This window comes from Octopus bimaculoides, chromosome 4 (assembly GCF_046866305.1).
Source record: "Octopus bimaculoides isolate indiv1 chromosome 4, ASM4686630v1, whole genome shotgun sequence".
Taxonomy (NCBI): domain Eukaryota; kingdom Metazoa; phylum Mollusca; class Cephalopoda; order Octopoda; family Octopodidae; genus Octopus; species Octopus bimaculoides.
The window spans coordinates 142031747-142053168 of record NC_142931.1 but is presented as its reverse complement, the minus strand read 5'-3'; the positions used below and the strand labels follow the sequence as shown (position 1 = coordinate 142053168).

Genomic DNA, 21422 nt, shown 5'->3' with positions numbered 1-21422 from the left:
ATGCTGGTGTGTTTACGTCCCCGTAACTTAGCGGTTCGGCAAAAAAAGCCGATAGAATAATTACTAGGCTTACAAAGAATAAGTCCTGGGGTCGATTTACTCGACTAAAGGCAGTGCTCCAGCATGGCCGCAGTCAAACGACTGAAACGAGTAAGTAAAAAGACAAAAGGCGACCATGAAGGGCGGATACATCAGATAATGACCGAGTGAAGTCTGTTTCCCCGACAACGTAAACGCCGACGAACACTGACGAACACTTACGATCACTGACGAACACACGCATATACGCACACGCGCGCACTCATATGCGTACATAAACACACATATGCGCACATAAAGAAACACACACATCAATACATACAAAGGCACATAGGATATGTGACAGCAACTTTGTATTATCGTCGCCCTGGCGCAAATAAACACACACACACACACACACACACACATACACACACACATGGATGCAGATATACAAATAATTACGTACACACATACATATACTCATAGACAGATACACACTAGCACATAACTGCTCATTTAGATACAAACGCACACACACACACACATACGCATGCGCATAGTTAGATATGCACTCATACGCGCGCCTGTAAAACCGGAGCTGAATAAGCCTACCCTCCCTATCCTTCCTCTATATATTCACACACAGCGTTATAAATAATCTTACCTCTTCCTCCTCCTCCTCTCTCACAACTATCAATCAGCTGAAGCGTTATCTTCACGTTTCTTTATGACTACACTATTTAGGTGGCTTAGGTTGTGTGTCTCGCGATAGCTCAGTTGGTAGAGCGGAGGACTGTAGTGTGGTTAATCATGGCTGTTATCCTTAGGTCGGTGGTTCGAATCCGTCTCGCGAGATTCCTTTTTTTTTTTGTTTTTGTTTGACTCGATCGACGATATGGGAGAAAATTCGGTTAATGTTTAATTATTTATCACCAATAAGATTATTTTAGACGTGCGGAGAACTTCAGTATGATAATTCATGTCTGTCATCCGTTGGTTGGTGGTTCGAATCTCTCTCACGAGATTCGTGTCTTTTTTGTTTTTTAATAAAGATATATTTCTTTTATCTTTTACGCGTTTTGGTCGTTGGACTGCGACCATGCTGGAACAACCCACTCTACTGTTTTTTAAGTGTGGTACTGTTTTATCGGATTTTTGCCGAATCACCAAGTCACGGGGATGTAAACAAACCAACTGTGGTTGTAAATCGGTGGTGGGACGGTACACACACACACACACACACACACACACACACACACACACACTTCATAAATGTTTTGAGAGATATGAACTAAATCGTTTAAACGGTGGAACTCGAAGTAGATAAAGCTATAAATAAGGCTTTCAAATTTTGGGACACGGCCAGCGATTTCAAGGGATGGAGGAGTAAGTCGATTACATCGACGGTAGTGCTCAACTCGTACTTATTTTATCAACCCCGAAAGGATGAAAGGCAAAGTTAACCTTGGCGGAATTTGAACTCAGAACCTGGAGGGTTGGCAGTTATGCCGGTTAAGTGCGAAAGCTATAAATAGTAACATGTAGAATGTTGGGGGTAAAACCATCCCATACATTAATATAAAAAAAATTAAAAAAAAAACCTGAATCTCGCGAGACGGATTCGAACCACCGACCTAAGGATAACAGACATGAATTGATACACTACAGTCCTCCGCTCTACCAACTGAGCTATCGCGAGACACGGAAACTAGCTGTGTAAAATACTTTAGTCATAAGAACTGTTAACAGCAGCTGATTTCTTGCGTGAGAAGAGAAACACGGAGAGGAGAAGGAAGAGTGATATGGAGAGAAGGAGTCGGCCTCACTATGACTCTGTGTGCGTGCGAGCGCGTATGTGTGTGTGTGTGTGTGTGAGAGAGAGAGAGTGAGTGAGTGATAGTGGGAGTTCTGACACCCATGTTTGTGTCTCTGCCTTTATGTTTATTCTGACCACGTGTGTGTCTGTGCGTCTTTGTAACAGTGTTTTTGTTAAATTGTAAATAAGTTTAAAGGTTTTAGAAAAAGGCAGCAGATGGTGGTGACTGGTAGAATCGTTGGAGCGCCAAACGAAATGCTTTGCGGTTGTTTACTTACGCGGTAATCTGGCAGAATTGTAAGCAAACATGCTTGGCGGTATTTCGTCTGTCTCTACGTTCTGAGTTCAAATTCCGCCGAGGTCGACTTTGCCTTTCATCCTTTCGGGGTCGATAAATTAGGTACCAACTGAGCACTGGGGTCGATGTAATCAACTGGACTTCCCCTCCCCCAAGATTTCAGGCCTTGTGCCTAGAGTAGTAAGGATGATTTATTTAGGCGGATCTCGTTAAATTTTTATGTTCAGAACAAAAATGGCGTGGATATAACTTTTCTAGTCATGTTTTGTTTCCGCAGTCGATGTAACAGAATAACAGCTGAATACATGCTACACATGTGAAGTTAAGGCTACTGTTGGTTAGAATAATAGCTTGGCACTTGTGTACTGAGACCGACAGATAGACAGACAGACAGCTAGACATATACATGGAGAAAGAAGCTGACAGATAGACACCTGCCAGTATAAGCTAGATTGACAATCCTTTAGACTGCTGTACAAAGACAGATCAACGAACGGATACCTGTATATACATAACTACCTGTATATATAGACTGTCAGATAGACACCTGTTCATTCAGGGAACGATAGACAGCCAGATATTTGTATACATCGGCAGAAGCAAAAGAATGGCCGGCTCCAGGTACAGGCACCTCGGACAGCCGCTCGGGGGCGCCATGGGCTTTTTAGTCTGCATTTTCAGTTTTCCTCTCTGTGAAAGTTTACAAAAATTATACTTGTAAGGGCGCCGAAGTTCAGCTTGCCCGTGGCACCGGCAACCTTAGGGCCGGCCCTGGTCAAAAGAGTTGCCTGTATACTTAAACAGACTGATAAATACATACCTGCATATAGATAGCTAGATAAAACGAGAGAGAGACGGACAGAAAGAAAGAGAGAAAGAGAGAGGGGCAGGACGATAAATAGACAGAGATAGACTGACAGATGGACAAACAGATTGAAGGATAAAATAGAAAGGTTTCCGAGTTTTTCCTAAACATTGCTATACTTCGTCTCCGTTTCCTTAAATGTCTTCCAAACTAACATATTCCCTCCTCCCCTCTAAATCTTCCATTATTCCACTCTCCTCCTCCTCCTCCTCCTCCTCCTCCTCCTCCTACTCCTCCTCACTATTTCCCTCGCTCACATAATACCAAACAGTTGGCGTAGTTTTAACTTCACATTTCTTATGACTAAACTATTTGAGAACCACTGATTCCGTGTCTCGCGATAGCTCAGTTGGTAGAGCGGAGGACTGTAGTTGGTAATTAAACTTCTGACATCCTTAGGTCGATGGTTCGAATCCGTCTCGCGAGATTCTTAATTTTTTTTTAATTTTTAAAAATTTTTATTTTTTTTGCTGAGCTAAACCGTTGAGAAGTATTTCGTTATTTCTCTTTATGCTTTGAGTTCCAATTCTACGAAAGACGGCTTCAACTTTAATAGTTGTGGTGTTGTAACGAAGGGAATCGCTAGAATTGATTTCTCCAAAGGGCGCAATGCTTCTTTAAACGTGCCATATAATCCCTCATAACTCTTTTATTTTTGGGAATCTTCATATCAAACAAAGAAAAAAAAAAATTCGTAATTTGACACCCCACTTCCATACTAAGTGTGTGCGTGTGTGTGTGTGTGAGAGAGAGAGAGGGGGGAGGGAGAGAGAAAGAGAGAGAGGGAGAGAGCGAAAGAGATAGGAGGGAGATAAACAAACAGAGATAGATAGATAGATAGATAGATAGAGACACACAAGTTTCTAGGTTTTTCCTAAACACTGCTATATTCCGTCCCCGTTTCCTTACATATCTTACATACTAACATTCCCCCTCCCCTCTAAAACTTTCCTTATTCCACTTACCTCCTCCTCCATAATACCAAACAGCTGGCGTAATTTTAACTTCACATTTCTTATGACTAAACTATTTCAGAATTTTTGTTTCCGTGTCTCGCGATAGCTCAGTTGGTAGAGCGGAGGACTGTAGTTTGTTATTGAAACGTCTGACATCCTTAGGTCGATGGTTCGAATCCGTCTCGCGAGATTCGAGTTTTTACCCTTTTTTTTTTTAATTAAAATATTTCCTTGTTTTATCCTTTATTTGTTTCGGTCGTTGGACTGCGGCCATGCTGGAACAATTTCTTGTGTTGGTTAAGTCGAGCGAACCGACGCGATATATTTTTGTGTAGTACTATTTTATCGGTCATTTTGCCGATACGCCACGTTACGGAGACGTAAACAGACCAACACCTGTTGTGAAGTGTTGGTGAGACGGCAGACGCAACGACGCATATATACACAACGAGCTTTCGCATAGCTTCTGTCTTTTCTACTTTAGGCACAAGGCCCACAATTTCGGGTGAGGATGCAGTCGATGAGTACTTAAGTGGTACTTAATTTATCGACTTTGAAAGGATGAAAGGCAACGTCGACCTCGGCGGAATTCGAACTCAGAACGTAAAGACAGACGTAATACCACTAAGCCTTTCGCCCGGCGTGCTAACGATTCTGCCAGATCGCCGCCTTAACATGGCTTCCGTCTACCAGATTCACTGACAAGGCATTGGTTCGATCGGAGTCGCTTATTCATTGTACGAACTTTGGGATTGAACGTGAAAGCTGTGTTGGAAAGTGAAGTTTTGAGCCATATAAGGATCTTTCTGAACTGAAGGGCACAACTTTTCATTTATGTCTTTATGTTTTATGTAGTGTTAAGAAAACAAGTGGTGCCTGTGTGGTGCCCGTGTGGTGCCCGTGAATTCAGAAGGATCCCCATAGGAGTCCGCCTGCGCAAACATGGAAGATTGCAAACTTAAAAAAATGTAAAGTATATGGCCAGTATGGGGCTCGAACCCACGACATTCGCGTTATTAGCACGACGCTCTAACCAACTGAGCTAACCGGCCTTCGTCTATTTGCGATCGTTTTGACATTGATGTTCTTATTGTGGTGAATGGCAGGAAAGGATAAACCGTTGCTTCGTCGTAATAGTGATCGATTTGAGATGAAGTCCTTCTTGTGGTGAATGGCAGGAAATGTTCATTAACCCGATCCTCAATAAACTGTATCTTCCATTTATGGGCATTGGTGGAAGGGTTGATGCCTTGTGCATTGAGCAGAACTGTTGAGGCGATAGTGATGAGCCATATAAGGATCTTTCTGGAAGGGTTGATGCCTTGTGCATTGAGCAGAACTGTTGAGGCGATAGTGATGACTGATTTTGATATTTAAAAAAAAATTTATCTTTTACTTGTTTTGGTCGTTGGTTTCTGGCTTTGCTGGAGCACCTTCTTGAGGTGGTAAAGACGAGCAAACCCGCTCTATTTATCCTTGTGTGGTCGTATTTTATCGGTCTTTTTGCCAAAATGCCAAGATACGGGGACGTAAAGAGACCAACTCTCGCTGTGAAGCGTTGGTGGCGCGGCATACACATCGACAGGTATACACCCATATATACACAGCGAGCCTCCACATAGTTTCCGTTTACCAGATTCACTGACAAGGCATTGGTTCTATCTATTGGTTCGATAGAAGACGACGCTTATTCATGGTACGAATTTTGTGATCGAATGTGAAAGCAGGTAGTTGCAAAGCGAAGTTTTCAACCATAAACCCATGCCTGCGCAAAAAGAATGCAGGTACAAAAGTTAAATGGCCATTATGGGGCTCGAACCCACGACATTCGCGTTATTAGCACGACGCTCTAACCAACTGAGCTAACCGGCCTTCATGGGAAGGATTCACATTTTGAACATTGATGTCCTTATTGTGATGAATGGCAGAAAAGATAAGTCATTGGGTAGCATTTTCTTGTTTCTCTTTACAATGAGAGTTCAAAGTCTACGAAAGTCGGCTTCAGCTTTGGAGAGAGGCAGAGTTGCCTGTAAGCATAAAGAGACTGATATAGAATAAGAGAGAGAAAGAGAGAGGGGGGGGAGAGAGAGAGAGAGAGAGAAAGAGAGAGAGAGAGAGGGAGAGAGAGAGAGAGACAGAGAGATAGAGAGAGGGAGAGAGGGGGAGGGAAATAGAAAGACAGAGATTGAATGACACACAAAGAGACAAGCAGATAGATAGATAGACAGATTGAAAGGTTTCCGGATTTTTTCCTAAGCACTTCTATACTCCGTCTCCGTTTCTTACATGTCTTACTAACATATTCCCTCCTCCCCTCTAAATCTTCCCTCATTCAACTTGCCTTCTCTTCCTCCTCACTGTTTCCTTCTCACACATAATACCAAACAGTTGGCGTATTTTTAATTTCATATTTCTTAGGACTAAACTATTTTGCAGATGACTTGACTGTGTCTCGCGATAGCTCAGTTGGTAGAGCGGAGGACTGTAGTTTGTTATTTGAACGTCTGACATCCTTAGGTCGGTGGTTCGAATCCGTCTCGCGAGATTTGTGTTTTTATTTTTTTTTATTAAAATATTTCTTTATTTTATCTTTCACTTGTTCCGGTTGTATGACTGCTGTCATGCTGGAACACTTCCGTGGGGTGCCTAAGTCTAGCAAACTCTGTCAGTATATTTTCGTGTGGTACTATTTCATCGGACATCTTGCCGAAAATCGAAGTTACGGGTACGAAAACACAGTAAACTCCAGTTGCCAAGTGTTGCTGGGACGGCATACACAACGACATACAACGGGATTGCACACAGTTTTCGTCTACCAGATTCGCTGAGAAGGTATAGATTTGCTATGAGGTATGGAAGACGGTTATTCATGGTACGAACTGTGGGATTGAATGTGAAAGCAGATGGTTGCAAAGCGAATTTCTTAATCATGCAACCATACCTGCGCAAAAGAATACAAATATCAAAAAAGCTATGTGGCCAGTATGGGGCTCGAACCCACGACATTCGCGTTATTAGCACGACGCTCTAACCAACTGAGCTAACCGGCCTTCGATAACCTGCCAACCGTTTTGACATTGACGACCTTATTGTGGTGAATGGCTGAAAAGGTAGGTGGTTGAGTGGTATTTTGTTATTTGTCTTTACGCTGTGAGTTCAAATTCTACGAAAGTCGGCTTCAACTTTGAAGAGAGACAGAGTTTGCCTTTGAGCATAAACAGGCTGAGAAATAAACACCTGCATACACATAGTTAGCTAGGTAACTATGTGTATGCAGGTGTTTATTTAGATAGATAGATAAATAAATGGAGGGAGAGGGGGAGGGAGGGAGGACATTAAATGTGAGACTGACAGACAGATAAATAAATATAAATAGATTTCCAGGTCTTTCTTTCAACAGTATTCCGTCTCTCTTTCCTTACATGTGTTACACACCAACACATTCCCCCTCCCCTCTAAACCTTTCCTCATTCCACTTTCTTCTTCTTCTCCTCCCAAGGCATTGGTTCTATCTGGACTATAGAAGACGACGCTTATTCATGGTACGAATTTTGTGATCGAATGTGAAAGCAGGTGGTTGCAAAGTGAAGTTTTCAACCATAAAACCATGTCTGCGAAAAAAGAACGCAGGTACAAAAGTTATATGGCCAGTATGGGGCTCGAACCCACGACATTCGCGTTATTAGCACGACGCTCTAACCAACTGAGCTAACCGGCCCTCTCCTAAACGCTCTACCATTTTAACATTGATGTACTTATTGTAGTAAATGGCTGAAAAGACAGAGCGTTGAGTAGTATTTAGTTATTGCACTTTACACCGTGAGTTCGAATTCTACATGAGTCGAAATTTATCCTTTCCGAAAAGATGAAAGGCAAAGTCGACCTCGGCGGAATTTGAACTCAGAACATAAGACAAACGAAATACCGCTAAACATTTCGCCCGGCGTGCTGACCATTCTGCCAGCTCGCCGCCTTAACACAACTCTGTCTACCATATTCATTGACGAGGTATTGGTTGGATCGTTTATTCATGGTACGTACTTTGGGATTGAACATGAACGCAGTGGGCTGCAAAGCGACGTTCTTAACCATACAAGCATGCCTGCGCAAACATAAAAGATCGTAAGAATAAAAACATACATGGCTAGTACGGGGCTCGAACCCACGACATTCGCGTTATTAGCACGACGCTCTAACCAACTGAGCTAACCGGCCTTCGTCTTCTAGTGATCGTTTTGATAGTGACGTCCTTATTGTGGTGAATGGCAGGAAAAGATAACTCGTTTCGAAGTATTTTGTTATTTCTCTTTACGCTGTGAGTTCAAATTCTACGAAAGTCGGTTTCAACTTTAATCATTGTGGAGTTGTTTAAAGTAAGTCAGTGAAGGGAATCAAGGGGCTAATACGGTTTCGCACCTCTACTTGGTAAATGCAGTTTACATAGAAATGCTTTGTGGTTATATGCATGGAGAAGTTGTGAGATAGACACCTACGTATATATATAAAGAGAGACAAAGTGCTAGATAGACATCCATATAGACAACTGTACAAAGACAGGTCAACAAACGGATACCTGTGTATAGACAGATAGAGAGATACCTACGTACGTAGAGTGTCGGATAGACACCTGTACATTCAGGGACCAATAGACAGAGAGATATCTGTATGCAGAAAGAGAGAGACAGAGTGGGGGGGAGAGATAAACAGAATAAACAGACAGAGATAGACTGATAGAGAGGCAGACAAATAGATAGATAGATAGATAGAGAGACACAAAGGTCTCTGGGTTTTTCCTAAACACTGCTATATTCCGTCCCCGTTTCCTTACATATCTTACATACTAACATATTCCCTCACCCCTCCTCTCTGAATCTTCCCTTATACCACTTGCCTTATACCACTTGCCTTATACCACTCCTCCTGTTTCTCCTGTTGCTCCTCCTGCTCCTCCTCTTGCTCCTCCTCCGCGTCCTGCTTCTTCTCCACCTCCTGCTTCTTCTCCTCCTCTCACATAATACCAAACAGTTGGCGTAGTTTTAACTTCACATTTCTTACGACTAATCTATTTGAGAATCTGTGTATCCGTGTCTCGCGATAGCTCAGTTGGTAGAGCGGAGGACTGTAATTGTTATTGAAACGTCTGACATCCTTAGGTCGATGGTTCGAATCCGTCTCGCGAGATTCGTGTTTTTTTCCTATTTTTTTTTTAATTAAAATATTTCCTTGTTTTATCCTTTATTTGTTTCGGTCGTTGGACTGCGGCCATGCTGGAACAATTTCTTGTGTTGGTTAAGTCGAGCGAACCGACGCGATATATTTTTGTGTAGTACTATTTTATCGGTCATTTTGCCGATACGCCAAGTTACGGAGACGTAAACAGACCAACACCTGTTGTGAAGTGTTGGTGAGACGGCAGACGCAACGACGCATATATACACAACGAGCTTTCGCATAGCTTCTGTCTTTTCTACTTTAGGCACAAGGCCCACAATTTCGGGTGAGGATCCAGTCGATGAGTACTTAAGTGGTACTTAATTTATCGACTTTGAAAGGATGAAAGGCAACGTCGACCTCGGCGGAATTCGAACTCAGAACGTAAAGACAGACGTAATACCACTAAGCCTTTCGCCCGGCGTGCTAACGATTCTGCCAGATCGCCGCCTTAACATGGCTTCCGTCTACCAGATTCACTGACAAGGCATTGGTTCGATCGGAGTCGCTTATTCATTGTACGAACTTTGGGATTGAACGTGAAAGCTGTGTGTTGCAAAGTGAAGTTTTGAGCCATATAAGGATCTTTCTGAACTGAAGGGCACAACTTTTCATTTATGTCTTTATGTTTTATGTAGTGTTAAGAAAACAAGTGGTGCCTGTGTGGTGCCCGTGTGGTGCCCGTCAATTCAGAAAGATCCCCATGGGAGTCCGCCTGCGCAAACATGGAAGATTGCAAACTTAAAAAAAAGTAAAGGATATGGCCAGTATGGGGCTCGAACCCACGACATTCGCGTTATTAGCACGACGCTCTAACCAACTGAGCTAACCGGCCTTCGTCTATTTGTGATCGTTTTGACATTGATGTTCTTATTGTGGTGAATGGCAGGAAAAGATAAACCGTTGCTTCGTCGTAATAGTGATCGATTTGAGATGAAGTCCTTCTTGTGGGGAATGGCAGGAAATGTTCATTAACCCGATCCTCAATAAACTGTATCTTCCATTTATGGGCATGGGTGGAAGGGTTGATGCCTTGTGCATTGAGCAGAACTGTTGAGGCGATAGTGATGACTGATTTTGATATTTAAAAAAAATTTTATCTTTTACTTGTTTTGGTCGTTGGTCTCTGGCTTCGCTGGAGCACCTTCTTGAGGTGGTCAAGACGAGCAAACCCGCTCTATATATCCTTGTGTGGAAGTATTTTATCGGTCTTTTTGCCAAAATGCCAAGATACGGGGACGTAAAGAGACCAACTCTCGCTGTGAAGCGTTGGTGGCGCGGCATACACATCGACAGGTATACACCCATATATACACAGCGAGCCTCCACATAGTTTCCGTTTACCAGATTCACTGACAAGGCATTGGTTCTATCTATTGGTTCGATAGAAGACGACGCTTATTCATGGTACGAATTTTGTGATCGAATGTGAAAGCAGGTAGTTGCAAAGCGAAGTTTTCAACCATAAACCCATGCCTGCGCAAAAAGAACGCAGGTACAAAAGTTAAATGGCCAGTATGGGGCTCGAACCCACGACATTCGCGTTATTAGCACGACGCTCTAACCAACTGAGCTAACCGGCCTTCATGGGAAGGATTAACATTTTGAACATTGATGTCCTTATTGTGATGAATGGCAGAAAAGATAAGTCGTTGGGTAGCATTTTCTTGTTTCTCTTTACACTGAGAGTTCAAAGTCTACGAAAGTCGGCTTCAGCTTTGGAGAGAGGCAGAGTTGCCTGTAAGCATAAAGAGACTGATATAGAATAAGAGAGAGAAAGAGAGAGGGAGATTGAGAGAGAGAGAGAGAGAGAGAGAGAGAGAGAGAGAGACAGACAGAGAGAGAGAGAGAAAGGGAGAGAGGGGGGAGGGAAATAGAAAGACAGAGATTGAATGACACACAAAGAGACAAGCAGATAGATAGATAGACAGATTGAAAGGTTTCCGGATTTTTTCCTATGCACTTCTATACTCCGTCTCCGTTTCTTACATGTCTTACTAACATATTCCCTCCTCCCCTCTAAATCTTCCCTCATTCAACTTGCCTTCTCTTCCTCCTCACTGTTTCCTTCTCACACATAATACCAAACAGTTGGCGTATTTTTAATTTCATATTTCTTAGGACTAAACTATTTTGCAGATGATTTGACTGTGTCTCGCGATAGCTCAGTTGGTAGAGCGGAGGACTGTAGTTTGTTATTTGAACGTCTGACATCCTTAGGTCGGTGGTTCGAATCCGTCTCGCGAGATTTGTGTTTTTATTTTTTTTTATTAAAATATTTCTTTATTTTATCTTTCACTTGTTCCGGTTGTATGACTGCGGTCATGCTGGAACACTTCCGTGGGGTGCCTAAGTCTAGCAAACTTTGTCAGTATATTTTCGTGTGGTACTATTTCATCGGACATCTTGCCGAAAATCGAAGTTACGGGTCCGAAAACACAGTAACTCCAGTTGCCAAGTGTTGCTGGGACGGCATACACAACGACATACAACGGGATTGCACACAGTTTTCGTCTACCAGATTCGCTGAGAAGGTACAGATTTGCTATGAGGTATGGAAGACGGTTATTCATGGTACGAACTGTGGGATTGAATGTGAAAGCAGATGGTTGCAAAGCGAATTTCTTAATCATGCAACCATACCTGCGCAAAAGAACACAAATATCAAAAAAGCTATGTGGCCAGTATGGGGCTCGAACCCACGACATTTGCGTTATTAGCACGACGCTCTAACCAACTGAGCTAACCGGCCTTCGATAACCTGCCAACCGTTTTGACATTGACGACCTTATTGTGGTGAATGGCTGAAAAGGTAGGTCGTTGAGTGGTATTTTGTTATTTGTCTTTACGCTGTGAGTTCAAATTCTACGAAAGTCGGTTTCAACTTTAATCATTGTGGAGTTGTTTAAAGTAAGTCAGTGAAGGGAATCAAGGGGCTAATACTGTTTCGCACCTCTACTTGGTAAATGCAGTTTACATAGAAATGCTTTGTGGTTATATGCATGGAGAAGTTGTGAGATAGACACCTACGTATATATATAAAGAGAGACAAAGTGCTAGATAGACATCCATATAGACAACTGTACAAAGACAGGTCAACAAACGGATACCTGTGTATAGACAGATAGAGAGATACCTACGTACGTAGAGTGTCGGATAGACACCTGTACATTCAGGGACCAATAGACAGAGAGATATCTGTATGCAGAAAGAGAGAGAGAGTGGGGGGGGGGAGAGATAAACAGAATAAACAGACAGAGATAGACTGATAGAGAGACAGACAAATAGATAGATAGATAGAGAGACACAAAGGTCTCTGGGTTTTTCCTAAACACTGCTATATTCCGTCCCCGTTTCCTTACATATCTTACATACTAACATATTCCCTCACCCCTCCTCTCTGAATCTTCCCTTATACCACTTGCCTCCTCCTCATGCTCCTCCTGTTTCTCCTGTTGCTCCTCCTGCTCCTCCTCTTGCTCCTCCTCCGCGTCCTGCTTCTTCTCCACCTCCTGCTTCTTCTCCTCCTCTCACATAATACCAAACGGTTGGCGTAGTTTTAACTTCACATTTCTTACGACTAATCTATTTGAGAATCAGTGTATTCGTGTCTCGCGATAGCTCAGTTGGTAGAGCGGAGGACTGTAGTTTGTTATTGAAACGTCTGACATCCTTAGGTCGATGGTTCGAATCCGTCTCGCGAGATTCGTGCTTTTTACCCTTTTTTTTTTTAATCAAAATATTTCCTTGTTTTATCCTTTATTTGTTTCGGTCGTTGGACTGCGGCCATGCTGGAACAATTTCTTGTGTTGGTTAAGTCGAGCGAACCGACGCGATATATTTTTGTGTAGTACTATTTTATCGGTCATTTTGCCGATACGCCACGTTACGGAGACGTAAACAGACCAACACCTGTTGTGAAGTGTTGGTGAGACGGCAGACGCAACGACGCATATATACACAACGAGCTTTCGCATAGCTTCTGTCTTTTCTACTTTAGGCACAAGGCCCACAATTTCGGGTGAGGATGCAGTCGATGAGTACTTAAGTGGTACTTAATTTATCGACTTTGAAAGGATGAAAGGCAACGTCGACCTCGGCGGAATTCGAACTCAGAACGTAAAGACAGACGTAATACCACTAAGCCTTTCGCCCGGCGTGCTAACGATTCTGCCAGATCGCCGCCTTAACATGGCTTCCGTCTACCAGATTCACTGACAAGGCATTGGTTCGATCGGAGTCGCTTATTCATTGTACGAACTTTGGGATTGAACGTGAAAGCTGTGTGTTGCAAAGTGAAGTTTTGAGCCATATAAGGATCTTTCTGAACTGAAGGGCACAACTTTTCATTTATGTCTTTATGTTTTATGTAGTGTTAAGAAAACAAGTGGTGCCTGTGTGGTGCCCATGTGGTGCCCGTGTGGTGCCCGTCAATTCAGAAAGACCCCCATAGGAGTCCGCCTGCTCAAACATGGAAGATTGCAAACTTAAAAAAATGTAAAGTATATGGCCAGTATGGGGCTCGAACCCACGACATTCGCGTTATTAGCACGACGCTCTAACCAACTGAGCTAACCGGCCTTCGTCTATTTGTGATCGTTTTGACATTGATGTTCTTATTGTGGTGAATGGCAGGAAAAGATAAACCGTTGCTTCGTCGTAATAGTGATCGATTTGAGATGAAGTCCTTCTTGTGGGGAATGGCAGGAAATGTTCATTAACCCGATCCTCAATAAACTGTATCTTCCATTTATGGGCATGGGTGGAAGGGTTGATGCCTTGTGCATTGAGCAGAACTATTGAGGCGATAGTGATGACTGATTTTGATATTTAAAAAAAAATTTATCTTTTACTTGTTTTGGTCGTTGGTCTCTGGCTTTGCTGGAGCACCTTCTTGAGGTGGTCAAGACGAGCAAACCCGCTCTATATATACTTGTGTGGTAGTATTTTATCGGTCTTTTTGCCAAAATGCCAAGATACGGGGACGTAAAGAGACCAACTCTCGCTGTGAAGCGTTGGTGGCGCGGCATACACATCGACAGGTATACACCCATATATACACAGCGAGCCTCCACATAGTTTCCGTTTACCAGATTCACTGACAAGGCATTGGTTCTATCTATTGGTTCGATAGAAGACGACGCTTATTCATGGTACGAATTTTGTGATCGAATGTGAAAGCAGGTAGTTGCAAAGCGAAGTTTTCAACCATAAACCCATGCCTGCGCAAAAAGAACGCAGGTACAAAAGTTAAATGGCCATTATGGGGCTCGAACCCACGACATTCGCGTTATTAGCACGACGCTCTAACCAACTGAGCTAACCGGCCTTCATGGGAAGAATTCACATTTTGAACATTGATGTCCTTATTGTGATGAATGGCAGAAAAGATAAGTCATTGGGTAGCATTTTCTTGTTTCTCTTTACACTGAGAGTTCAAAGTCTACGAAAGTCGGCTTCAGCTTTGGAGAGAGGCAGAGTTGCCTGTAAGCATAAAGAGACTGATATAGAATAAGAGAGAGAAAGAGAGAGGGGGTGAGAGAGAGAGAGAGAGAGAGAGAGAGATAGAGAGAGATAGTTAGAGAGAGAGACAGAGAGAGAGAGAGAGAGAGGGAGAGATGGGGGAGGGAAATAGAAAGACAGAGATTGAATGACACACAAAGAGACAAGCAGATAGATAGATAGACAGATTGAAAGGTTTCCGGATTTTTTCCTAAGCACTTCTATACTCCGTCTCCGTTTCTTACATGTCTTACTAACATATTCCCTCCTCCCCTCTAAATCTTCCCTCATTCAACTTGCCTTCTCTTCCTCCTCACTGTTTCCTTCTCACACATAATACCAAACAGTTGGCGTATTTTTAATTTCATATTTCTTAGGACTAAACTATTTTGCAGATGATTTGATTGTGTCTCGCGATAGCTCAGTTGGTAGAGCGGAGGACTGTAGTTTGTTATTTGAACGTCTGACATCCTTAGGTCGGTGGTTCAAATCCGTCTCGCGAGATTTGTGTTTTTATTTTTTTTTATTAAAATATTTCTTTATTTTATCTTTCACTTGTTCCGGTTGTATGACTGCGGTCATGCTGGAACACTTCCGTGGGGTGGCTAAGTCTAGGAAACTCTGTCAGTATATTTTCGTGTGGTACTATTTCATCGGACATCTTGCCGAAAATCGATGTTACGGGTACGAAAACACAGTAACTCCAGTTGCCAAGTGTTGCTGGGACGGCATACACAACGACATACAACGGGATTGCACACAGTTTTCGTCTACCAGATTCGCTGAGAAGGTATAGATTTGCTATGAGGTATGGAAGACGGTTATTCATGGTACGAACTGTGGGATCGAATGTGAAAGCAGGTGGTTGCAAAGTGAAGTTTTCAACCATAAAACCATGTCTGCGAAAAAAGAACGCAGGTACAAAAGTTATATGGCCAGTATGGGGCTCGAACCCACGACATTCGCGTTATTAGCACGACGCTCTAACCAACTGAGCTAACCGGCCCTCTCCTAAACGCTCAACCATTTTAACATTGATGTACTTATTGTAGTAAATGGCTGAACAGACAGAGCGTTGAGTAGTATTTAGTTATTGCACTTTACACCGTGAGTTCGAATTCTACATGAGTCGAAATTTATCCTTTCCGAAAAGATGAAAGGCAAAGTCGACCTCGGCGGAATTTGAACTCAGAACATAAGACAAACGAAATACCGCTAAACATTTCGCCCGGCGTGCTGACCATTCTGCCAGCTCGCCGCCTTAACACAACTCTGTCTACCATATTCATTGACGAGGTATTGGTTGGATCGTTTATTCATGGTACGTACTTTGGGATTGAACATGAACGCAGTGGGCTGCAAAGCGACGTTCTTAACCATACAAGCATGCCTGCGCAAACATAAAACATCGTAAGAATAAAAACATATGTGGCTAGTATGGGGCTCGAACCCACGACATTCGCGTTATTAGCACGACGCTCTAACCAACTGAGCTAACCGGCCTTCGTCTTCTAGTGATCGTTTTGATAGTGACGTCCTTATTGTGGTGAATGGCAGGAAAAGATAAATCGTTTCGAAGTATTTTGTTATTTCTCTTTACGCTGTGAGTTCAAATTCTACGAAAGTCGGTTTCAACTTTAATCATTGTGGAGTTGTTTAAAGTAAGTCAGTGAAGGGAATCAAGGGGCTAATACGGTTTCGCACCTCTACTTGGTAAATGCAGTTTACATAGAAATGCTTTGTGATTATATGCATGGAGAAGTTGTGAGATAGATACCTACGTATATATATAAAGAGAGACAAAGTGCTAGATAGACATCCATATAGACAACTGTACAAAGACAGGTCAATAAACGGATACCTGTGTATAGACAGATAGAGAGATACCTACGTACGTAGAGTGTCGGATAGACACCTGTACATTCAGGGACCAATAGACAGAGAGATATCTGTATGCAGAAAGAGAGAGACAGAGTGGGGGGGGGGAGATAAACAGAATAAACAGACAGAGATAGACTGATAGAGAGACAGACAAATAGATAGAAAAATAGAGAGACACAAATGTCTCTGGGTTTTTCCTAAACACTGCTATATTCCGTCCCCGTTTCCTTACATATCTTACATACTAACATATTCCCTCACCCCTCCTCTCTGAATCTTCCCTTATACCACTTGCCTCCTCCTCATGCTCCTCCTGTTTCTCCTGTTGCTCCTCCTGCTCCTCCTCTTGCTCCTCCTCCACGTCCTGCTTCTTCTCCACCTCCTGCTTCTTCTCCTCCTCTCACATAATACCAAACAGTTGGCGTAGTTTTAACTTCACATTTCGTACGACTAATCTATTTGAGAACCAGTGTATCCTGTCTCGCGATAGCTCAGTTGGTAGAGCGGAGGACTGTAGTTTGTTATTGAAATGTCTGACATCCTTAGGTCGATGGTTCGAATCTGTCTCGCGAGATTCGTGTTTTCTTCCCTTTTTTTTTTAATTAAAATATTTCCTTGTTTTATCCTTTATTTGTTTCGGTCGTTGAACTGTGGCCATGCTGGAACAATTTCTTGTGTTGGTTAAGTCGAGCGAACCGACGCGATATATTTTCGTGTAGTACTATTTTATCGGTCATTTTGCCGATACGCCAAGTTACGGAGACGTAAACAGACCAACACCTGTTGTGAAGTGTTGGTGAGACGGCAGACACAACGACGCATATATACACAACGAGCTTTCGCATAGCTTCTGTCTTTTCTACTTTAGGCACAAGGCCCACAATTTCGGGTGAGGATCCAGTCGATGAGTACTTAAGTGGTACTTAATTTATCGACTTTGAAAGGATGAAAGGCAAAGTCGACCTCGGCGGAATTCGAACTCAGAACGTAAAGACAGACGTAATACCACTAAGCCTTTCGCCCGGCGTGCTAACGATTCTGCCAGATCGCCGCCTTAACATGGCTTCCGTCTACCAGATTCACTGACAAGGCATTGGTTCGATCGGAGTCGCTTATTCATTGTACGAACTTTGGGATTGAACGTGAAAGCTGTGTGTTGCAAAGTGAAGTTTTGAGCCATATAAGGATCTTTCTGAACTGAAGGGCACAACTTTTCATTTATGTCTTTATGTTTTATGTAGTGTTAAGAAAACAAGTGGTGCCTGTGTGGTGCCCGTGTGGTGCCCGTGTGGTGCCCGTCAATTCAGAAAGATCCCCATAGGAGTCCGCCTGCGCAAACATGGAAGATTGCAAACTTAAAAAAATGTAAAGTATATGGCCAGTATGGGGCTCGAACCCACGACATTCGCGTTATTAGCACGACGCTCTAACCAACTGAGCTAACCGGCCTTCGTCTATTAGTGATCGTTTTGACATTGATGTTCTTATTGTGGTGAATGGCAGGAAAAGATAAACCGTTGCTTCGTCGTAATAGTGATCGATTTGAGATGAAGTCCTTCTTGTGGTGAATGGCAGGAAATGTTCATTAACCCGATCCTCAATAAACTGTATCTTCCATTTATGGGCATGGGTGGAAGGGTTGATGCCTTGTGCATTGAGCAGAACTATTGAGGCGATAGTGATGACTGATTTTGATATTTAAAAAAAAATTTATCTTTTACTTGTTTTGGTCGTTGGTCTCTGGCTTTGCTGGAGCACCTTCTTGAGGTGGTCAAGACGAGCAAACCCGCTCTATATATCCTTGTGTGGTAGTATTTCATCGGGCTTTTTGCCAAAATGCCAAGATACGGGGACGTAAAGAGACCAACTCTCGCTGTGAAGCGTTGGTGGCGCGGCATACACATCGACAGGTATACACCCATATATACACAGCGAGCCTCCACATAGTTTCCGTTTACCAGATTCACTGACAAGGCATTGGTTCTATCTATTGGTTCGATAGAAGACGACGCTTATTCATGGTACGAATTTTGTGATCGAATGTGAAAGCAGGTGGTTGCAAAGCGAAGTTTTCAACCATAAACCCATGCCTGCGCAAAAAGAATGCAGGTACAAATGCTAAATGGCCAGTATGGGGCTCGAACCCACGACATTCGCGTTATTAGCACGACGCTCTAACCAACTGAGCTAACCGGCCTTCATGGGAAGGATTAACATTTTGAACATTGATGTCCTTATTGTGATGAATGGCAGAAAAGATAAGTCGTTGGGTAGCATTTTCTTGTTTCTCTTTACACTGAGAGTTCAAAGTCTACGAAAGTCGGCTTCAGCTTTGGAGAGAGGCAGAGTTGCCTGTAAGCATAAAGAGACTGATATAGAATAAGAGAGAGAAAGAGAGAGGGGGAGAGAGAGAGAGAGAGAGAGATAGAGAGAGATAGAGAGAGAGAGAGGGAGAGAGGGGGGAGGAAAATACAAAGACAGAGATTGAATGACACACAAAGAGACAAGCAGATAGATAGACAGATTGAAAGGTTTCCGGATTTTTTCCTAAGCACTTCTATACTCCGTCTCCGTTTCTTACATGTCTTACTAACATATTCCCTCCTCCCCTCTAAATCTTCCCTCATTCAACTTGCCTTCTCTTCCTCCTCACTGTTTCCTTCTCACACATAATACCAAACAGTTGGCGTATTTTTAATTTCATATTTCTTAGGACTAAACTATTTTGCAGATGATTTGACTGTGTCTCGCGATAGCTCAGTTGGTAGAGCGGAGGACTGTAGTTTGTTATTTGAACGTCTGACATCCTTAGGTCGGTGGTTCGAATCCGTCTCGCGAGATTTGTGTTTTTATTTTTTTTTATTAAAATATCTCTTTATTTTATCTTTCACTTGTTCCGGTTGTATGACTGCGGTCATGCTGGAACACTTCCGTGGGGTGCCTAAGTCTAGCAAACTCTGTCAGTATATTTTCGTGTGGTACTATTTCATCGGACATCTTGCCGAAAATCGAAGTTACGGGTCCGAAAACACAGTAACTCCAGTTGCCAAGTGTTGCTGGGACGGCATACACAACGACATACAACGGGATTGCACACAGTTTTCGTCTACCAGATTCGCTGAGAAGGTATAGATTTGCTATGAGGTATGGAAGACGGTTATTCATGGTACGAACTGTGGGATTGAATGTGAAAGCACATGGTTGCAAAGCGAATTTCTTAATCATGCAACCATACCTGCGCAAAAGAATACAAATATCAAAAAAGCTATGTGGCCAGTATGGGGCTCGAACCCACGACATTCGCGTTATTAGCACGACGCTCTAACCAACTGAGCTAACCGGCCTTCGATAACCTGCCAACCGTTTTGACATTGACGACCTTATTGTGGTGAATGGCTGAAAAGGTAGGTGGTTGAGTGGTATTTTGTTATTTGTCTTTACGCTGTGAGTTCAAATTGTACGAAAGTCGGCTTCAACTTTGAAGAGAGACAGAGTTTGCCTTTGAGCATAAACAGGCTGAGAAATAAACACCTGCATACACATAGTTAGCTAGGTAACTATGTGTATGCAGGTGTTTATTTAGATAGATAAATAAATGGAGGGAGAGGGGGAGGGAGGGAGGACATTAAATGTGAGACTGACAGACAGATAAATAAATATAAATAGATTTCCAGGTCTTTCTTTCAACAGTATTCCGTCTCTCTTTCCTTACATGTGTTACACACCAACACATTCCCCCTCCCCTCTAAACCTTTCCCTATTCCACTTTCTTCTTCTTCTCCTCCCAAGGCATTGGTTCTATCTGGACTATAGAAGACAACGCTTATTCATGGTACGAATTTTGTGATCGAATGTGAAAGCAGGTGGTTGCAAAGTGAAGTTTTCAACCATAAAACCATGTCTGCGAAAAAAGAACGCAGGTACAAAAGTTATATGGCCAGTATGGGGCTCGAACCCACGACATTCGCGTTATTAGCACGACGCTCTAACCAACTGAGCTAACCGGCCCTCTCCTAAACGCTCTACCATTTTAACATTGATGTACTTATTGTAGTAAATGGCTGAAAAGACAGAGCGTTGAGTAGTATTTAGTTATTGCACTTTACACCGTGAGTTCGAATTCTACATGAGTCGAAATTTATCCTTTCCGAAAAGATGAAAGGCAAAGTCGACCTCGGCGGAATTTGAACTCAGAACATAAGACAAACGAAATACCGCTAAACATTTCGCCCGGCGTGCTGACCATTCTGCCAGCTCGCCGCCTTAACACAACTCTGTCTACCATATTCATTGACGAGGTATTGGTTGGATCGTTTATTCATGGTACGTACTTTGGGATTGAACATGAACGCAGTGGGCTGCAAAGCGACGTTCTTAACCATACAAGCATGCCTGCGCAAACATAAAAGATCGTAAGAATAAAAATATAAATGGCTAAAATGGGGCTCGAACCCACGACATTCGCGTTATTAGCACGACGCTCTAACCAACTGAGCTAACCGGCCTTCGTCTTCTAGTGATCGTTTTGATAGTGACGTCCTTATTGTGGTGAATGGCAGGAAAAGATAACTCGTTTCGAAGTATTTTGTTATTTCTCTTTACGCTGTGAGTTCAAATTCTACGAAAGTCGGTTTCAACTTTAATCATTGTGGAGTTGTTTAAAGTAAGTCAGTGAAGGGAATCAAGGGGCTAATACGGTTTCGCACCTCTACTTGGTAAATGCAGTTTACATAGAAATGCTTTGTGGTTATATGCATGGAGAAGTTGTGAGATAGACACCTACGTATATATGTAAAGAGAGACAAAGTGCTAGATAGACATCCATATAGACAACTGTAGAAAGACAGGTCAACAAACGGATACCTGTGTATA

The 21422-nt window shown here is 42.7% G+C and overlaps 23 non-coding genes across 23 annotated transcripts; 10 read left to right on the top strand and 13 right to left on the bottom strand.

Annotated features, from left to right (window-relative positions):
* The first annotated feature begins 783 nt into the window (after positions 1-783).
* Trnay-gua (transfer RNA tyrosine (anticodon GUA)) lies at positions 784-876 on the top strand. Its single transcript has 2 exons — positions 784-820; positions 841-876. It is a non-coding gene; the product is annotated as a tRNA-Tyr (tRNA).
* A 751-nt stretch (positions 877-1627) lies between these two features.
* Positions 1628-1720, bottom strand: Trnay-gua (transfer RNA tyrosine (anticodon GUA)). Its single transcript has 2 exons — positions 1684-1720; positions 1628-1663 (listed from the first exon to the last, which is right to left on the bottom strand). It is a non-coding gene; the product is annotated as a tRNA-Tyr (tRNA).
* A 1614-nt stretch (positions 1721-3334) lies between these two features.
* Positions 3335-3427, top strand: Trnay-gua (transfer RNA tyrosine (anticodon GUA)). The gene is made up of 2 exons: positions 3335-3371; positions 3392-3427. It is a non-coding gene; the product is annotated as a tRNA-Tyr (tRNA).
* Positions 3428-4052: 625 nt separating this feature from the next.
* Trnay-gua (transfer RNA tyrosine (anticodon GUA)) lies at positions 4053-4146 on the top strand. Its single transcript has 2 exons — positions 4053-4089; positions 4111-4146. It is a non-coding gene; the product is annotated as a tRNA-Tyr (tRNA).
* A 788-nt stretch (positions 4147-4934) lies between these two features.
* Trnai-aau (transfer RNA isoleucine (anticodon AAU)) lies at positions 4935-5008 on the bottom strand. The gene has a single exon. It is a non-coding gene; the product is annotated as a tRNA-Ile (tRNA).
* A 1399-nt stretch (positions 5009-6407) lies between these two features.
* Trnay-gua (transfer RNA tyrosine (anticodon GUA)) lies at positions 6408-6501 on the top strand. The gene is made up of 2 exons: positions 6408-6444; positions 6466-6501. It is a non-coding gene; the product is annotated as a tRNA-Tyr (tRNA).
* A 431-nt stretch (positions 6502-6932) lies between these two features.
* Trnai-aau (transfer RNA isoleucine (anticodon AAU)) lies at positions 6933-7006 on the bottom strand. Its single transcript has one exon. It is a non-coding gene; the product is annotated as a tRNA-Ile (tRNA).
* A 594-nt stretch (positions 7007-7600) lies between these two features.
* On the bottom strand, positions 7601-7674 carry Trnai-aau (transfer RNA isoleucine (anticodon AAU)). Its single transcript has one exon. It is a non-coding gene; the product is annotated as a tRNA-Ile (tRNA).
* A 1370-nt stretch (positions 7675-9044) lies between these two features.
* Trnay-gua (transfer RNA tyrosine (anticodon GUA)) lies at positions 9045-9137 on the top strand. The gene is made up of 2 exons: positions 9045-9081; positions 9102-9137. It is a non-coding gene; the product is annotated as a tRNA-Tyr (tRNA).
* Positions 9138-9928: 791 nt separating this feature from the next.
* Positions 9929-10002, bottom strand: Trnai-aau (transfer RNA isoleucine (anticodon AAU)). The gene has a single exon. It is a non-coding gene; the product is annotated as a tRNA-Ile (tRNA).
* Positions 10003-10676: 674 nt separating this feature from the next.
* Positions 10677-10750, bottom strand: Trnai-aau (transfer RNA isoleucine (anticodon AAU)). The gene has a single exon. It is a non-coding gene; the product is annotated as a tRNA-Ile (tRNA).
* Positions 10751-11321: 571 nt separating this feature from the next.
* Positions 11322-11415, top strand: Trnay-gua (transfer RNA tyrosine (anticodon GUA)). The gene is made up of 2 exons: positions 11322-11358; positions 11380-11415. It is a non-coding gene; the product is annotated as a tRNA-Tyr (tRNA).
* A 1363-nt stretch (positions 11416-12778) lies between these two features.
* Positions 12779-12872, top strand: Trnay-gua (transfer RNA tyrosine (anticodon GUA)). Its single transcript has 2 exons — positions 12779-12815; positions 12837-12872. It is a non-coding gene; the product is annotated as a tRNA-Tyr (tRNA).
* Positions 12873-13674: 802 nt separating this feature from the next.
* Trnai-aau (transfer RNA isoleucine (anticodon AAU)) lies at positions 13675-13748 on the bottom strand. Its single transcript has one exon. It is a non-coding gene; the product is annotated as a tRNA-Ile (tRNA).
* A 1331-nt stretch (positions 13749-15079) lies between these two features.
* On the top strand, positions 15080-15173 carry Trnay-gua (transfer RNA tyrosine (anticodon GUA)). Its single transcript has 2 exons — positions 15080-15116; positions 15138-15173. It is a non-coding gene; the product is annotated as a tRNA-Tyr (tRNA).
* A 428-nt stretch (positions 15174-15601) lies between these two features.
* Trnai-aau (transfer RNA isoleucine (anticodon AAU)) lies at positions 15602-15675 on the bottom strand. The gene has a single exon. It is a non-coding gene; the product is annotated as a tRNA-Ile (tRNA).
* A 423-nt stretch (positions 15676-16098) lies between these two features.
* Trnai-aau (transfer RNA isoleucine (anticodon AAU)) lies at positions 16099-16172 on the bottom strand. Its single transcript has one exon. It is a non-coding gene; the product is annotated as a tRNA-Ile (tRNA).
* An 858-nt stretch (positions 16173-17030) lies between these two features.
* On the top strand, positions 17031-17124 carry Trnay-gua (transfer RNA tyrosine (anticodon GUA)). Its single transcript has 2 exons — positions 17031-17067; positions 17089-17124. It is a non-coding gene; the product is annotated as a tRNA-Tyr (tRNA).
* An 801-nt stretch (positions 17125-17925) lies between these two features.
* On the bottom strand, positions 17926-17999 carry Trnai-aau (transfer RNA isoleucine (anticodon AAU)). Its single transcript has one exon. It is a non-coding gene; the product is annotated as a tRNA-Ile (tRNA).
* Positions 18000-18673: 674 nt separating this feature from the next.
* Trnai-aau (transfer RNA isoleucine (anticodon AAU)) lies at positions 18674-18747 on the bottom strand. Its single transcript has one exon. It is a non-coding gene; the product is annotated as a tRNA-Ile (tRNA).
* Positions 18748-19296: 549 nt separating this feature from the next.
* On the top strand, positions 19297-19390 carry Trnay-gua (transfer RNA tyrosine (anticodon GUA)). The gene is made up of 2 exons: positions 19297-19333; positions 19355-19390. It is a non-coding gene; the product is annotated as a tRNA-Tyr (tRNA).
* A 430-nt stretch (positions 19391-19820) lies between these two features.
* Positions 19821-19894, bottom strand: Trnai-aau (transfer RNA isoleucine (anticodon AAU)). The gene has a single exon. It is a non-coding gene; the product is annotated as a tRNA-Ile (tRNA).
* A 590-nt stretch (positions 19895-20484) lies between these two features.
* On the bottom strand, positions 20485-20558 carry Trnai-aau (transfer RNA isoleucine (anticodon AAU)). The gene has a single exon. It is a non-coding gene; the product is annotated as a tRNA-Ile (tRNA).
* Positions 20559-21422: the final 864 nt, after the last annotated feature.